We start from the raw sequence: 14019 nt of genomic DNA, 5'->3' as shown, positions 1-14019 counted from the left end.
CACCAAAGACAAAATTCAATTTGTCTCTCCTTTTCTCAAGAGACTCCTAAGGTTGTACGGAGCCCCAAATGCAAGTGCTAGGATCTGGTGGTACCACTGAAACGAACGTCACAGCTGATCTAAAGGTAACAAACCAGCAGTCAGGCACGAGATGCTTGGAGCCCCTGGAGTGTCCACAGTGCCCTGATGAGGATTGTTTCCTTAATACTGGAGATGGAAAGCCTAGCTTAGGAAAAACAGACAGCCACATACGGCTTTGAGACCAGAGTTCCCGGGCAATCCCTCCAACACCTTACTTAAGAGGCCCCAGAGCGCAGGCACCAGCCCCAGGAGTTTGAGAGGCCCATTCAGCGCTCTCAGTGGCAATCTGCCGTGGGTATTGATTTTATGCCCAGTGAATAGTCACAGCCTGTCGTAGGTCATTTCTAAAAACTGTGCGTAGACGTCCCGCTTGCACTCCCCCTTGGGTTAAACAGGAATTTGTAGTAGCTGTCTCTGCACAAATCACAATGACAGCATTTGGCTCTGTTCCAAAGGCACAAGTGTCTGAAGAGTCTGAGGGAACCTGATACTGTTAAAAACTGCACTTGGAACTGAAGTATTTCGGAAGGAAATTCACTGACGCCAAACTAGACTGTTTATTCCTTTTTTAAAACTTTGGCAGCAAAGTATGCAATGTGCCATGGTTTTCGGACTCACAGATGAGGAAAGCATCTTGATTGAAGTTAATGCAACAAATATTAGCTGCTTGAAATCCTCTTCGTAGTTCCTGGATTAAATGCCCTGAAATATCAAGTATTCTTAGAAGGGTCCTCTTTGCATATGCGTTAAAATTCTTGTTCCCTGGTGGTTGAGAGCAATGCAGCTCAGGACGCCCTTGTGGGCCGGAATGCCCAATGACGACTTCTTGGTGCTGGCCAGGTCCGTGAGTAAGCCTGTGGCCTGTGTGCCTGCCTGGGAAGGCAAAGGGGGAAGTTATTACTATTGGACAGGCACAGGAGATCTTTAGGGTTATAGAAAGTTTCAAAGACCTGCAATTGATGGGAATTGCATGTAAATGTAAACACCTTAATCAGAGTACAAAACAAGCACAATTCTAACTCAGCCTTGACTTCTGTAGAAAATCCTATGACAATAACAGTTTTCTTTTCCAGGTCATCTCAGATCATCACTTTGTTGGGAGGGTTTTTTCCCCCACCATCAACTAAAGCTAAGTAGTGGCAGCAAAATAATACTTCAACATAGCCAACTCTTCCTTCTAGAAATTCTTGTTCTTTTTCTTTTGGTGAATTGGCGTTATAGAATTGGAATCCATTTTCGATCCCACATGCAAAGAGTCCATGGTCCTGGTTGAAGCCGGCATAGAGCAAACAGTAGCCCTGCGGATTAGACCTCAGGAAGTTCAGGGGGCAGTGGCGGGGGGTCCGCCGAGCTTCAGTGCTGCCTGCTGCCCAGTGTTTCCTTATAGCCTGCACAGAAGCTCCATGGTTTCATTTTGCAAGTATTTATTAGATGCAGCTATGCAGGAGCTGCACTCACAGCAATGAACTGGTTCTTCCATAAAGCTCCTCATGTGAAAACACAAAAATAACACTTTTAGAATAATGTTCTGAGTTGCATGAGTACTATAGGTGTAAGAAGTCTAATGGCACTCTGACCTTTGGCATTTGGGAAGTGTTCCAGAACAAGGACTCATCTGAGCTAGTTGTGATTATTAGGGGAGAATTAAAAGTTCAGGTCTAGGTGAAATAATGATCCCAGACATTATAGCAAAGGCATGCAAATACACGGAATAGAAATATAAAAATACATACAGTTAGTAATTCTGGAATGTTAATTCTGAGGTGTAGTGTAAGAGAACAAGGGGCACATGTGTAAGTCATGAGAAATATGAAAAACTTGAGATGCCCATTTCATGGAACCTATAATTTTTGCTGTGGTTCTAGGGTATTTTTTAAAACCTTAATATAAGTCAGATTTGTGCTATAAAGATCACATTATAGATATGGTTTGGAGATTGTTGACAAAATACATTAAAAAGATGTACAATTAGGAGTCATCACAAAATTTCAGGAGATAAATTGTGAGTACTTGAGATAAAACAATGACATTCCATTTTATGCAGTTGCAATAATTCATTTCCCTTTGCCACTGTCCTAACAGAGTTCAAATTTTGGTTCAGGAATCCCCATTTCCCACATATCCTGTGTACACTGGAGAACACTGACCACATCCCTAGTGCGGGAGAGATGGCAGGGTTCACTGAAATGAACCAGTGCTTTGTATCCCACTGGACAGGCATTGATTAAGTACTGAACATACAAAAATTATTTGCTCATTCTTGTTGGAAATGCTGGAACTGATGGGCTTTTTCTGGAGGCATGTGTGAGAACAACAACTGTTGAAACCACTACATTTACATATTAACAAATGATCATTGACAATCAGAATCACCAATAGAGTAAAAGCCATGATTTGTCACAACTCTACTTATAATTTAAACCACTTTGTGTTGGGTTTTGGTTACCTTCAACAAAAACATCCTAAATAATATTTGGAGTCATCTAGGTGATTCACAATCATATTTAGGCCATTTAGAAGATCTTGTCTCTCTTTGCCCTCTATAGGTTTTTAAGAATTATTACATTTTATAAAATCTGTGAAATTGAATAAGGCAAGTTTAGGTAGAAGGAAAGCATTAACTTTCAATGTCCTTGCTTTAGCCTATTTTATCAGACCCTTAAAGTTATTTTTATCTTGTTTTGATGCCTAATTTTATATAGCATGTGAAAGCATATTTGTCTGCCAGGGCCTGATAATTATTTTCGTAGTGATTTAATGATATCTAGTCACTTAACAAATAATATTCTCTATATGTTTTATATTGAATATATAAATGTGAATGTTAAATGGTAGTTTTTATTTTTCTTATATTCTATCATAAATATTAACAATATATGAACAATAAATGATTTGTATCTGTACTAGCATGAAATATAATTTTTTACTCAAAAACTATGATGAGTGACATAATTTTAATTAAACCTGTTTAAAAAACAAAAGGAGCTATGGCTTCCTTGTTAAACAAACATTTCACTGGTTTAAAATTTAAAGCAGCTGTACTTAGCATGGCAAACAAGAACCAAGACCTTCTCTGACAACAATCTAATATCCAGCCTATATATTTTTTCTTTATTTCTTTTTTTACCGTGCGGCTTGTGAAATCTTAACTCCCCAACCAAGGATCGAATCTGGGCCCTCTGCAGTGAAAGCGTTGAGTCCTAACCACAGGACAGCCAGGGAATTCCCATACATTTTTCCTTATTCATTTATGACACTGCTATGCTGTAGATAGTTGCATTTTCTTTAAAAGGTGCACACTCATTTCTTTTTGTCCTTTGCATATCTCTCTGTGTCTGAAAGGTTTTCCTTCCCACCTATTCTATCTGATGATCTACTTCTCATTTGCCAATCTTAACTAGATTTTACTTCCATGAACCCTCAATTGACTTTCAGAGGTGGCAGAAGTAATAGACTTCTTTCTCTAATATTTAATGACATGGTAATTGTACACGAGAAAGTAATCTGATCAATAGTATTCCGATAGCAGTTTGAGTATATCACCATTATAATGCTCTGTATCAGCAGTGGATTTACCATAACCTAAATGGAACTTAAGACTCAGAGTCCCTTCACTTGCATTGGTCCCTTTGAAGTGTCTGTGCATGGTTTTTTACTTGTACACTGTAATATTTTTCTTAAAAAGCTCCCCCCCCCCAAAATTAAATAAGCTTCCAACCTGGATGTACTCCTCACACTGTCTCATAGTTATCTGCCATTCTAGTCTGAAAGATTTCAATGAGAAGGATCTTGTTTTATGCATGTTTATTTCTTTAGTGATACTCTGTTGTATATAACAGAATCAATAAAGATATGTTGAACAAATCATATCATTGACATGATGGAATTGAGTGTAAAACTGGAAAAAAATATGAGAGAAAGACAGATAAAATTCCTTTAGGAAAGAAAAAAGAAGAAAAACTTTGATACATTTACCTACCTGATACACCTAGAAGTTAGAAAATGCTCATGTTACCCAATATAGGTAGACAGCCAAACTGACAACTTAATTTTTTATTAAAAATTTAACTTCAAGTTTATGTAACAAGAAAATTTGGTTGGTGGGTTTAGTTTCTCAGATGTGTGGTTGTGCTTAACAGACAAAATCACTTTCACTGTTTTCAAAGCATGGAAAAGACTTCTAAAGAACGTTGGGTTATTTGAGAGTATACCTTGGGGAAATAAGAAAAAGTGATTTCTCTGACACTACTCCATCAATATCAATAATCTACTCTGGGTTCACATGTACCTGTATTTGTAGTGGAAGAAAAATTGTCTATGATCAGTTTGTAAATATTTGAAGGTCAATTTCAATTGAACTAGAAATATAATTCAAAGCATGCAGTAACTGAGAAATTCATATCAACATTTTTATGAAATATTAAGTAATTTGTACTTATACTCTGGAAATGTTTACTCAAATCCCTAAGATGCAAAATGAAGTAAATTTAATGATCAGTAATCATATATTCTCTTCATTTCTCTTATCTCCTACTCTTCAGCCATTTCCTCTCTACACCCTATCTTAGCACATTCTTTATAGGTTTTTCCCTATAAACTAATATAATGTATGATTACATTAGTTAAGCTAAAAAGAAACATTAGGATGATTAATGTCAATATTTTTGAATGAATTATTTTTGATGATGCTTTACACTAAGTATCTTTTATACTAATAGTTATCACACATTCACATTTTCATTTTGTTTTAAATTCTGCTTAATAATAATCCATTGATCTTCATAAAAAGGGTTAAACCCCAAATTATTTCATTACTTATTAAAATGTCTTAGGTCATCTTAGTAATGACCCACTTTGCCCATATATAAAAGTGTGTGTGTGTGTGTGTGTGTGTGTTTAAACTATTTTCTGAGGTCTTAAACAATTAACTTTCAATGGGAACATAAATCTGAATATAAGGGAACAGGTACATTTTACATTATTACTATCCTCAGTTTAGTATAATATTCTTCACCAGTCTTAATTACTTCAATGATCTTCTTAACTTGACCAATTCAACTTTTTTCATTTGTAATTTTGCATAATAATAGGATAACTAGGCAATGCATGTGCCTAAACAAATTAGACCTTTAAATAAAACTCATTATTCACAATTCATTAGACAAATTTTTTTTATTAATTTCAATCATCCATAGAATAAATTTCAACATTAAACATCATACTTTCTCCTTTTTGATTTAAATTTTTCACAATGTGAAATACAGTCAAATCCGTATTAGTGATAAAACATTTATATTGTATTAAAAGGTATCATTTCAAATTCTCTGAGTTTGAAAGAAAATAAAATGTACTTGATAAGAACAAGGTAGAACTGAGAATTTAAATATACTTTTGGAATTTTTTAAAATTTGTATACAAACTTGTATGAATTTCATGGACTCTAGTTAAGTTGTCATAAGTGGTTGATGTCTATTAACCAAGATGACCTTAACATTTTCCTCAGCTTGACTAAACTTTAAAGAGTCTCCTTCTGTACTCTAAGCCCCTAACCTCCCTTTTTATAGAGCATTTACTTTAGAAAATTCTTAAGTTCTTTCTCTACCACTTTGAGGTGTAAAATTTTAATTTTTAATTTTATTTTTTTAAAGATTTTATTTTATTATTTATTTATTTATTTTATTATTTATTTTTGGTTGTGTTGGGTCTTAGTTGTGGCACACAGGATCTTCGTTGAGGCATGAAGGCTCTTTCATTGCACCACTTGGGCTCTTCGTTGTGGCTTGCAGAGTTCTCTCTAGTTGTGGCGTGTGGGTTTTCTCTTCTCTAGTTGTGGTGCAAAGGTTCCATGGCACGTGGGCTCTGTAGTTGTGGTGCATGGGTTCCAGAGCATGTGGGATCTGTAGTTTGTGTCACACAGGTTCTCTGGTTGAGGTGCATGAGCTCAGTAGTTGTGGTATGCTGGCTTAGTTGCCCTCTGGCATGTGGGATCTTAGTTACCTGACCAAGGATTGAACCCATGTCCCCTGCATTGTAAGGTGGATTCTTTACTACTGGACCACCAGGGAAGTCCCATAAATTTTTTAAAAGCCAGTTTTACAACCCAGGAATATCTTTCTTAAGGATGTAGGAGACAACACTTTGAAATGTGACCATCAAGGAATGTGACCACCTTATATTCCAATTTCTGGGTGAAGGTAGGTGCCTAACTTCAGTAGTGTAATTGACATGCTTTCCTGAGGCAAGTCTTTTAAAAGGAGAAAGTAGAGTGTTTCCTTTCCACATCTAATTGGGATTATATCATAGACTCATGATGTCAAGTTGGGAAAAAATAAGTATACATTCCTCAAATTAATTATAATTATTTGGAAAATTGTGTTTGATGCTTCCCTTATACAAGTCTATTTGCACCCAAAATGGATTGGCATAGAAATCTCTCATGCCATCAGTCAACAACTATATATTGAGCACTTTCAATGTGTCAGAAATTGATCTTGCAACAAATAAGATAGACAAGGTCTTTGCTGTCTTGAAACCAACAATTTTTTTGGAAGCACAACATAAAAAAGTAAATGGTGTTATGAAAAAAATAATAAATGAGGTGACAGAATAAATCCTAGAACATTTATTCTAGGTGAAGTAGTCAGGTAAGGTAGCCCAAGTAGGTGCTATTTGAATAGAACTCCAAATCTTAGAAGCTGCCAGGCCTTTAAAGATCCTTGAGGAAATATTTCAGCAGGCTTAAATGGAGGAATAGTGGTAAAAGAAGAAGTTGGAGAATGGGGTAGGATGTGAGCAGATCTTACAAGGATTTAAAGACCCTGGAAAACAATAATGCAGCAGATTCTACTAGTTAACAGCTTAGATGTGAGTGGAAATTCTTACTATGAATTTTCTATAATTAAGGAAATAAATGACTTAATAACTGGGAATGCTGAGGCTCATGAAATGCTTAACAGAGATCTACATTTTCTCAAATATCCCCCAAATATAATGTAAGTCTCTGGCCTGTGTAGGAAGATAATTTATATATATTTTTACCTCATATAATTTTATAATTTTCTTCTCTAAGCACATAATGTTTTTCCTTTTGGCAAAGTTCAACAGTCGTGACTGTGATTTCTTTATATTTCTTGAAAAAAAATCTGTAAGGTCCTGAATTTAAAATTTGACCAGTAACTTCACTTTCACTTTGGGAAACAAATGAATAAAAATGAGTAGCAGTTCTTTTATCCAAAATTCACTAAATAACCAATTGGTTAAAAAAAAAAATAAGAAAAGCAAAGGAATACTAAAGGAAAATATTGGACATGAATTATTTGTAAAGATATATGTACTTGGATTTTTTTTTTAATTCACTTTTAGATATAGTTTGCTATAGCATACAGGACATTGATTGGGATTCATGATTTGGAATCTTCCTTTTTTCTGTCTAAAAGAACTTGCAACCTTTGCCTAAACTTTTTGAATGTTAGTTTATTCATTGGCGTCCAAATCAAAGTGTTAAACTTAGGGTTAACTGCAATAGCACGTGTAGTTTGTTTAGCCCATAGGGCTTAGCAGAATATAACTACTTAGAAAAAATACACACACACATACACACACACACACACACACACACACACATAGTTCTGGTCTCTCTTTTATTTTAAACTTTATCTAATTCTTTTTCATTTTTCTTCAAGTTGTTAAAAATAGATGTTAATATAATTAAAATATTTGAGGATTCTCTATCTTTGTAATTGCTTAAGGTTATATTTGACCATAGTGATTATCCTATCAGGTGACCAAAGATAAAATCCTGTGTAACATATGGAATACAACAGTTCTTGAGAATCAAAAATGACAGCTGGAAAGTAAATTGAGCAATTATTTGAAAATTATACCAATATAGCCATCCACAGCAACCTTATTTTTTCTTATTATTTTCTATTTTAGCTACATGAAATTTAATTTTATAGAACTTTACACATCTGGAAATGATTAGTTTTTATAACCTGTCTTCCTTACTAGACTGTATGTGATCTTAGACAAATGACTATTATATCCACCAACACAAAACTAACACATAATACATGTTCAGCAAATAACTATTAAATGGATTAAAAATATATGTTATAAATAAGACACTTCTTGCTTTCAACATATCAGTTGGACATAAATGCGATTTAGTGCATCATGTTGTCTTTATTACATACTATATATTCTTTTGTTTTTAATTAATTAATTTATTTATTTATTTTTGGTTACATTGGGTCTTTGTTGCTGTGTGCAGGCTTTCTCTAGTTGTGGCGAGTGGGGGCTACTCTTCATTGTGATGTGCAGGCTTCTCATTAGGTGGCTTCTCTTGTTGAGGAGCATGGGCTCTAGACACATTTGCTTCAGTTGTTGTGGCACATGGTCTCTAGAGCACAGGCTCAGTAGTTGTGGTGCACAGGCTTAGTTGCTCTGTGGTCATACTGTATATTCTTTAATACAATAATAACCTAAACCTAATACCAGAATCTCAATTTAAATGTAACTGCTTAACTATAAACATGGGCTATATCTACAAAGTCACACAAATAAATATTCTTAAGTTTAGAAATATTGACATGATACTTCTGGGTGTCAAGGATGATCTATAGAGCAAAGGAAGTCTTTAAAACTCTGATTTCAATGTGATCTAAACAAGTCAGGGAACATTTGTCAGTTTTATTTGAGAATGTATTCCAAAATCCCAGAAAATCACTTGGCACATACAAGTTGTGTTGTATTGGTATGGTGGGGATAATGGCGGCCTCCAGGAAGGCTCACATGATGAGTAGTTCCCAGAACTGCTGCTGCCAGTGTCCTTGTCCCCATGGTGAGCCACAGCCATCACCCCACCTCTGCAGGAGACCCTCCAACACTAGCAGGTTGACCCTGGTTCTATTCCATATCATCTTATCTCTGGGACACAAGGTGTCAGAACAGGCACTATCTGGAAGATTGACAGTAGTTGTGGCAGATGGAAAGGAGAACATGGTGAAGAAGGTGTTGGACCTTAAAGCCTCCATCCAGAACTGTCACTTCTGCTCACTCACTGGTCAAGCTAAATAAAAAGGAAAAAATAAAGAAGCAAAAAGAACTACAATCCTGCAGCCTGTGGAACAAAAACCACATTCACAGAAAGATAGACAAGATGAGAAGACAGAGGACTATGTACCAGATGAAGGAACAAGATAAAACCCCAGAAAAACAACTAAATGAAGTGGGGATAGGAAACTATCCAGAAAAATATTCAGAATAATGGTAGTGAGGATGATCCAGGACTGCAGAAAAAGAATGGAGGCAAAGATCAAGAAGATGCAAGAAATGTTTAACAAAGACCTAGAAGAATTAAAGAACAAACAAACAGAGATGAACAATACAATAAAAGAAAAGAAAAATATACTAGAAGCAATCGATAGCAGAATAACTAAGGCAGAAAAACGGATAAGTGACCTGGAAGACAGAATGGTGGAAATCACTGCCATGGAACAAAATAAAGAAAAAAGAATGAAAATAAATGAAGACAGCCTAAGAGACCTCTGGGACAATACTAAACACACCAACATTCACATTATAGGGGTCACAGAAGGAGAAGAGAGAGAGAAAGGACCTGAGAAAATATTTGAAGGAATTATAGTCAAAAACTTCCCTAACATGGAAAAAGAAATAGCCACCCAAGTCCAGGAAGTGCAGAGAGTCCCAGGCAGGATAAACCCAAGGAGAAGCACACTGAGACACATAGTAATCAAATTGACAAAAATTAAAGACAGAGAAAACTTATTAAAAGCAACAAGGGAAAAATGACAAATAACATACAAGGGAATCCCCAAAAGGATAAGCAATGATTTCTCAGCAGAAATTCTACAAGCCAGAAGGGAGTGGCAAGATAAATTTAAAGTGATGAAACAGAAGAACCTACAACCAAAATTACTCTACCTGGCAAGAATCTCATTCAGATTTGACAGGGAGATCAAAATCTTTACAGACAAGCAAAAGATAAGAGAATTAAGCACCACCAAACCAGCTCTACACCAAATGCTAAAGGAACTTCTCTAAGTGGGAAACGCAGAGAAGAAAAGTACCTACAAAAGCAAACCAAAAACAATTAAGAAAATGTTAATAGGAAAATACATATCAATAATTACCTTAAATGTGAATGGATTAAATATTCCAAACAAAAGAAACAGGCTTGCTGAAATGGATACAAAAACAAGACCCATATATATGCTGTCTACAAGAGACCCACTTCAGTCCTAGGGACACATACAGACTGAAAGTGATGGGATGGAAAAGTATATTCCATGCAAAAGCCGGATTAGCAATATTCATATCAGATAAACTAGACTTTAAAAGAAAGACTCTTATGAGAGACAAGGAAGGGCACTAAATAATGATAAAGTGATCAATCCAGGAAGAATATATAATAATTATAAATATATATGCACCCAACATAGGAGCACCTCAATACATAAGGCAAATGCTAGCATCTATAAAAGAGGAAATCAACAGTAACACAATAATAGTGGGGAAAATTAACACCTCACTTACACCAATGGACAGATGATCCACACAAAAAATTAATAAGGAAACACAAGCTTTAAAAGACACAGTAGACCAGATAGATTTAAATGATATTTATAGGACATTCCATCTGAAAACAGCAGATTATATTTTCTTTCCAAGTGCACACAGAACATTTTCCACGATAGATCACATCTTGGGTCACAAATCAAGCCTCAGTAAATTTAAGAAAATTGAAATCATATCAAACATCTTTTCTGATCACAACGCTCTGAGATTAGACATAAATTACAGGAAAAAAACTGTAAAAAAAAACACATAGAGACTAAACAACACATTACAAAATAACCAAGAGATCACTGAAGAAATCAAAGAGAGAATCAAAAAATACCTAGAAATAAAAGACAATGAAAACAGTGATACAAAACCTATGGGATGCAGCAAAAGCAGTTATAGGAGGAAAATTTATGGCTATACAATCCTACCACAAGAAACAGGAAAAAGCTCAAATAAACAATCTAACCTTACACCTAAAGGAACTAGAGAAAGAAGAACAAATAAAACCCAAAGTTAGTAGAAGGAAAGAAATCATAAAGATCAGAGCAGAAATAAATGACATAGAAACAAGGAAAACAATAGTAAAGATCAATAAAACTAAAAGCTGGTTCTTTGAGCAGATAAACAAAATTGATAAACCTTTAGCCAGACTCATCAAGAAAGAGGAGAGGACACAGATCAATAAAATTAGAAATGAAAAAAAAGAAGTTACAACAGACACCACAGAAATACAAAGCATCATAAGAGACTACTACAAGCAAGTATATGCCAATAAAATCAAGAACCTGGAAGAAATGGACAAATTCTTAGAAAGGTATAACCTTCCAAATTGAACCAGGAAGAAATAGAAAGTATGAACAGACCAATCGCAAGTAATGAAATTGAAACTGTGATTAAAGATCTTCCAACAAACAAAAGTCCAGGACCAGATTGCTTCACAGGTGAACTCTATGAAACATTTAGAAAAGAGCTAACACCTATACTTCTCAAACTCTTCCAAAAAATTTCAGAGGGAGGATCACTCCCAAACCCATGCTATGAGGCCACCATCACCCTGTTACCAAAACCAGACAAGGATACTAAAAAAAAAGAAAATTACAGAACAATATCAATGATGAATATAGATGCAAAATCCTCAAAAAAATACCAGCAAACAGAATCCAACAACACATTAAAAGTATCGTACACCATGACCAAGTGGAATTTATCATAGGGATGCAAGGATTCTTCAATATATGCAAATCAATCAATGTGATACATCATATAAACAAATTGAAGAATAAAAACCATATGATCACCTCAATAGATACAGAAAAAGCTTTTGACAAAACTCAACACCCATTTATGAGTTTGTACTCTCCAGAATGTGAGCATAGAGGGAAACTACCTCAACATAATAAAGGCCATATATGACAAACCCACAGCAAACATCATTCTCAATGGTGAAAAACTGAAAACAATTTCCTGTAAGATCAGAAACAACACAAGGATATCCACTCTCACCACTCTTATTCAACATAGTTTTGGAAGTCCTAGCCACAGTAACCAGAGAAGAAAAAGAAATAAAAGAATGCAAATTAGAAAAGAAGAAGTAAAACTGTCACTGTTTGCAGATGACATGACACTATACATAGATAATCCTAAATATGCCACCAGAAAACTACTAGAGCTAATCAATTAATTTGGTAAAGTTGCAGGATACAAAATTAATGCACAGAAATCTTTTGCATTCCTATACACTAACAACAAAAAATCAGAAAGAGAAATTAAGGAAACAATCCCATTCACCATTGCAACAAAGAGAATAAAATACCTATGAATAAACTTATCTAAGGAGGTAAAAGACCTGTACTCAGAAAACTATAAGGCACTGATGAAAGCAATCAAGGATGACACAAACAGATGGAGATATATACCATGTTCTTGGATTGGAAAAATCAATATTGTGAAAATGACTAAACTACCCAAAGCAATCTACTGATTCAGTGCAATCCCTATCAAATCACCAATGGCATTTCTTACACAGCTAGAACAAAAAATCTTAAAATATGTATGGGGGCACAAAAGACCCCGGATACCCAAAGCAACCTTGAGGGGAAAAAACAGAGCTGAAGGAATCAGACTCCCTGACTTCAGACTGCACTAGAAAGGTACAATAACCAAGAAAATATGGTACTAGCACAAAAATAGAAATATACATCAATGGAACAGGATAGAAAACCCAGAGATAAACCCACACACCTATTGTCAACTAACCTATGACAAAGGAGGCAAGGATATACAATGGAGAAAAGACAGTCTCTTCAATAAGTGGTGCTGGGAAAACTGGACAGCTACATGTAAAAGAATGAAATTAGAGCACTCCCTAACACCATACACAAAAATAAACTAAAAATGGATTAAAGACCTAAATGTAAGTCTAGACACTATAAAACTCTTAGAGGAGAACATAGGAAAAACAATCTTTGACATAAACCACAGCAAGATCTTTTTTGACCCATCTCCTAGAGTAATGAAAATAAAAAGAAAAATAAAAAAAATGGGACCTAATTAAACGTAAAAGCTTTTGCACAGAAAAGAAAAAACATAAAAAGCTGAAAAGACCACCCTCAGAATGGGAGAAAATACTGGCAAACAAAGCAACAGAAAAAGGATTAATCTCTAAAATACATAAACAGCTCATGCAGCTCAATATTAAAAAAACAAACAAACAACCCAATCCAAAAATGGACAGAAGACCTAAATAGACATTTCTCCAAAGAAGACATACAGATGGCCAACAAACACATGAAAAGATGCTCAACATCACTAATTGTTAGAGAAATGCAAATCAAAACTACAGTGAGGTGTCACCTTACACCGGTTAGAATGGGCATCATCAGAAAATCTACAAGCAACAAATGCTGGAAAAGGTGTGGAGAAAAGGCAACCCACTTGCACTGTTGGTGGGAATGTAAATTGATACAGCCAGTATGGAGAACAGTATAGAGGTTCCTTAAAAAACTAAAAATAGAATTACCATATGACCCAGCAATCCCACGATGGGACATCTATCCAGAGAAAACCATAATTCAAAAAGACACATGCACCCTAATGTCCATTGCAGCACTATTTACAATAGCCAGGTCATGGAAACAACCTAAATGCCTATTGACAGACGAATGGATGAAGAAGATGAGGTACATATATACAATGGAATATTACTCAGCCATAAAAAGGAAAAAATTGGGTTATTTGTAGAGATGTGGATATATCTAGAGACTGTCATACAGAGTGAAGTAAGCCAGAAAGAGATAAACAAATATCATATATTAACACATATATGTGGAATCTAGAAAAATGGTACAGATG

The 14019-nt window shown here is 35.1% G+C and overlaps 1 pseudogene across 1 annotated transcript; it reads right to left on the bottom strand.

Annotated features, from left to right (window-relative positions):
* Window positions 1-402: 402 nt before the first annotated feature.
* On the bottom strand, window positions 403-3826 carry LOC309647557 (WD repeat domain phosphoinositide-interacting protein 3 pseudogene; annotated as a pseudogene). Its single transcript has 2 exons — window positions 3800-3826; window positions 403-1469 (listed from the first exon to the last, which is right to left on the bottom strand). The product of its transcript is annotated as a WD repeat domain phosphoinositide-interacting protein 3 pseudogene (transcript).
* Between the last annotated feature and the right edge of the window lie 10193 nt (window positions 3827-14019).

Source organism: Balaenoptera physalus (assembly GCF_965194825.1).
Source record: "Balaenoptera physalus genome assembly, chromosome: 18".
In the NCBI taxonomy this organism is placed as follows: domain Eukaryota; kingdom Metazoa; phylum Chordata; class Mammalia; order Artiodactyla; family Balaenopteridae; genus Balaenoptera; species Balaenoptera physalus.
The sequence above is the reverse complement of the archived record's forward strand: the minus strand, read 5'-3'. Positions and strand labels throughout refer to the sequence as shown.